The following is a 4,989-nucleotide window of genomic DNA, read 5'->3' on the forward strand; positions in this document are numbered from 1 at the left end:
CCGGTAGCCGCTTCGCCCCACGTCGCCTCCGCCTCACTTCCCCCCTGGCCGCCGCATCCTACACGCGCTGGCCCGCCCAGCCACGCGCCTGCGCCGCCCTCTCCCGCTCGCAGAGGCCCGCGCTCGCCCGTGCCCGGTTTCGGCCACGTCTGCACGCCGTCGTCGTCATGGGTTCCGGCAACCCCCGCGTCGCGGACCGACGTGCGCCGTCGCCCCTGACCCATAGCCGCTCTCGGCTGACCAAAGGGTCACCGGAGCGGTGAGTCCGGCGACCCACCGCCGCCCTCTGTACCCATCGCCGGCATGCCCCTGCGCGGGCCACTGCCAAGTGGGCCCTGCCGGGTTAGCCACTAACCAGGGCCTAACCCCCGCCCCACTGACAGCCCGGGGCCGCACACTTTTTAACTTAATTAAAATAGGGTTAAAACCATGTTTAAATCTCCAGAGTATGACATGTGGGCCCCCCTGTTAATGAAATTGATTTTAAATAAAATCTAATAACTAACAGCCACTGACATGTGGGTCCCATTGGCCCTGTTGACCAGTCAATGTTGACTTGCTCAACTGTTGACTGTGCTCCGCTGACTCAGCACCCCTGGCCCACTGTCAGCCTCTGGGCTGAATAGCTGGTTACAGTTTTGGGTGCGTTTAGCTTTTTATCCTTTATTTTCGAATTATTATTAATTCCAGGAATTTCAGGAAAATGTTTTAAACTTCGAAAAATCATATAAAATAATCCATAACTCCGATGAAGATGTTTTATATATGAAAGTTGCTCAGAAAAATCCAATGAACCCGAATACGCTGTCCTTTCATCTATCGCATGCCCCTAGCATGCTGAACATGGAACTTTCCCCCTCTTATCCTTTGTCCGGAAAACGCCAAACACCGGAAAACCCTCCGGATGTTTTCCCTCTTCGTCTGCAACGCGTAGAACTGCGTTAGAACACCCCTAGTTCTGCTTTTCATCTTGTTATGCTTTGTGATGCTATGTTTGCTTTATATTTACTGTTTCTTCCCCCTCTTCCCTCCGGTAGACCCCGAGACCGATGCTGCCCCTGTGATTGACTACGTCAACGACGACCCTTCTTCCTTTTCAGCAGAGCTTCCAGGCAAGCCCCCCCTTTGATCATTCCGATATCGCCCATTCCATTCTCTCATGCTTGCATTAGATTTTGCTACTGTTATTGTTTGCTCCTATTCTAATGCATAGCCTGCTTTTGTAACCTGCTCATTGTTACCTACCTGCTTATCCTAAACTGCTTAGTATAGGTTGGTTAGTGATCCATCAGTGACCCCCACCTTGTCCTTGTTGCCCCTGCTTCATCATTGAAGACCCGATCAACGGGATCGAAGACCAGGCCCCGGCACCGCACATCACTTTCCCCTTAGTTGCTCGACACTACTAGGTTACTATCGAGTGCCGAGGGTGAGACCTCTACAGCACTTCTGATGTTAACCCTGTAGTGTAGCTATTCGGTCGTGGTCATCGGGGGTGATTCCGCCTTAACCACTTCCGATACGACTCTGTCGTGCAACCCCTCAAGTGTGAACCTCGGGGGTGGTTCCTCTTACGTTCACCTTGATGATTACATCGAGTGGAATTCACCGGGGGTGATTCCTCGGGTTTTCCCCTTGATGTTTGGGCACACGGATACTTGGACTTTACAACTGTTACTTGGAAAGGCAGGTCGACCCTGAGGGGTACCCGCGAGTGATGTGGAGACGGGTTGACCTGGAGGGTGCCCGCGAGATAATTACGAGGCGTGGCCGGGCATTCCTAGCCCTTGCCGCAAGTCCTCGAGACGGGTGTGACGCCCCCGATTTGACCGTACACTAATCATGCACGCAAATGTGTACGATCAAGATCAGGGACTCACGGGAAGATATCACAACACAACTCTACAACATAAATAAGTCATACAAGCATCATAATACAAGCCAGGGGCCTCGAGGGCTCGAATACAAGTGCTCGATCATAGACGAGTCAGCGGAAGCAACAATATCTGAGTACAGACATAAGTTAAACAAGTTTGCCTTAAGAAGGCTAGCACAAACTGGATACAGATCGAACGAGGCGCAGGCCTCCTGCCTGGGATCCTCCTAACTACTCCAGGTCGTCGTCAGCGGCCTGCACGTAGTAGTAGGCACCTCCAGCGTCGTAGGTGTCGTCGTCGACGGTGGCGTCTGGCTCCTGGACTCCAACATCTGGTTGCGACAACCAGATAAAAAGGAAAGGGGGAAAAGAGGGAGAGAAGCAACCGTGAGTACTCATCCAAAGTACTCGCAAGCAAGGAGCTATACTACATATGCATGGGTATATGTGTAAAGGGGCATATCAGTGGACTGAACTGCAGAATGCCAGAATAAAAGGGGGATAGCTAGTCCTGTCGAAGACTACGCTTCTGGTCATCTCCATCTTGCAGCAGGTAGCAGAGAGTAGATTGAAGTCCTCCAAGTAGCATCGCATAGCATAATCCTACCCGGCGATCCCCTCCTCGTCGCCCTGTTAGAGAGCGATCACCGGGTTGTATCTGGCACTTGGAAGGGTGTATTTTATTCAGTATCCAGTTCTAGTTGTCATAAGGTCAAGGTACAACTCCGGGTCGTCCTTTTACCGAGGGACACGGCTATTCGAATAGATAAACTTCCCTGCAGGGGTGCACCACATAACCCAACACGCTCGATCCCATTTGGCCGGACACACTTTTCTGGGTCATGCCCGGCCTCGTAAGATCAACGCGTCGCAGCCCCACCTAAGCACAATAGAGCGGTCAGCACGCCGGTCTAATCCTAAGCGCGCAGGGGTCTGGGCCCATCGCCCTATGCACACCTGCACGTTGCGAACGCGGCCGCGAGCAGACCTAGCAACCCACACGATCACGGCGGTTACGTCAAAGCGGTCTAACACGGCGCGCGCCACTCAGTCGCTGACGTCACGAAGGCTTCGGCTGATACCACGACGCCGGGATACCCATAACTACTCCCGCGTAGATGGCTAGTGCGTATAGACCAAATGGCCAGACTCAGATCAAATACCAAGATCTCGTTAAGCGTGTTAAGTATCCGCGAACGCCGACCAGGGCCAGGCCCACCTCTCACCTAGGCGGTCTCAACCTGCCCTGTCGCTCCGCCACAAAGATCCACTCGCGGGTACTCCTACGAGCCGACCCGACTTTAGTCATCACATGTGTCATGTATATAGTATATAAGTATATACCCGTGATCACCGCCCAGGTGATCATGGCCCGATAGTATAGCACAGCAGACGGACAAGAATGTAGGGCCACTGATGGAAAACTAGCATCCTATACTAAGCATGTAGGATTGCAGGTAGAGGTAACAACAGTAGTAGCAAGGATAGGCTATGCATCAGGATAGGATATCGGAAAGCAGTAACTTGCTACACTACTCTAATGCAAGCAGTATAGAGAAGAATAGGCGATATCTGGTGATCAAGGGGGGGGCTTGCCTGGTTGCTCTGGCAAGTAGGAGGGGCCGTCAACTCCGTAGTCGAACTGGGCAGCAGCCGTGTCGGTCTCGTAGTCTATCGGAGAGAAGAGGGGGAAGAAACAGTAAATACAATGCAAATATAAACATGACGATGCGTGACATGACAATGAGCAGTGCTAGGTGTGTCCTAACGCGACAGTAGGTGGTACCGGCGAAGGGGGGGGAACATCCGGGAAAGTATTCCCGATGTTTCGCGTTTTCGGACAGACGGACCGGAGGGGGAAAGTTGCGAGTTCGATAGGTTAGGGAGGTGTGGTGGATGAACGGACTGCGTATCCGGATTCGTCTCGTCGTTCTGAGCAACTTTCATGTAGAAAACATTTTCATCCGAGTTACGGTTTAAAAGATATGAATTTTCAAAGATTATTTGAATTTCTGGAATTATTTGAATTTAGCAAAAAAATGAATTATGACGTCAGCATGAGGTAATGCTGACATCAGCAGGTCAACAGGTCGGCTGACCAGTCAAACCAGACAGGTGGGTCCAGTGGGACCCACATGTCATTGACAGGGCACTAACAGAGTTTTATAATTAACTTAAACAAGGTTATTAGTAGGTAGGCCCCACCTGTCAGTGCCTAATTAGATTAATTAATTAGTTTTATTTATAAAAAACATTTTTTTTGTTAATTATGCGGCGGGGCCCGCATGTCAGTGGCTGGGCCTGCCCAGTCAGCAGTTGACTGGGGTCAACCCAGTCAACAGGGCCCAAGGGCCCACACGTCAGCCTCACAGGGGAGGCCACGCGGCGCCACGTCGGCCACTGGCCGGAGACGCGCCGGAGTTGACTCCGACGAGCCAAACGCAGCGGCGCGGCTTGGGAGGGGCGCGGGTTTCGCGCACATGGGGTCTGCGGGGTTGTGGCTGGGCGCGTTCGACGCGGCTCGGCGCCGCGCGTCCAACGGTGGTGGCCGGAGTGGCTGGAACAGACGGGGGCGAGCGCTTCGAGCTCGCCGGCGGCGAGGTGCTTCGGGCGAGCAACGGGAACGGTGGTACGGCGCGAGATCGGGCAATCCAGAGAGCGGGGCGAGGCCTATGTGCACGCGCGAGCAAGATGGGCACTAGCTAAAGACCAAAAGGTCGCCGGAACGACGCCGGCGACGTGCTAGGCGGTGGAGGGTGCGGCCTAACGCGGCGCGGTGGCTACGGCAAGCTAGCTAGCTAATGGAGAGGGGGAGGAGGTAGAGGAGCTCACCGCGCGGCACACGGAGGCCGGTGAGAGGCTTAGTAGCAGCAGCAGTCGCCGGAGTCGAAGAAGACAGCGGCGACCCGAGGAAGAAGGCGACGGCGTTGGGGGGCGATGTAGGGGGTCCCGGCTCGAGCAGGTGGTCGGGGAGGACGGGCTCGACGCGGCGGAGCTCGTGGACACGTCGGGGAGGAGAACGGGGCTCGGTGGCCGCGGAAACGACGGCGGCACGTCGGCGACCGCGCTCGGGCGGTGGGGAAGGAGGGAGCGGCATGGATCTGGGGGGATAG

The sequence above is a fragment of the Triticum aestivum genome, chromosome 6D (assembly GCF_018294505.1).
Source record: "Triticum aestivum cultivar Chinese Spring chromosome 6D, IWGSC CS RefSeq v2.1, whole genome shotgun sequence".
NCBI classification, from domain to species: domain Eukaryota; kingdom Viridiplantae; phylum Streptophyta; class Magnoliopsida; order Poales; family Poaceae; genus Triticum; species Triticum aestivum.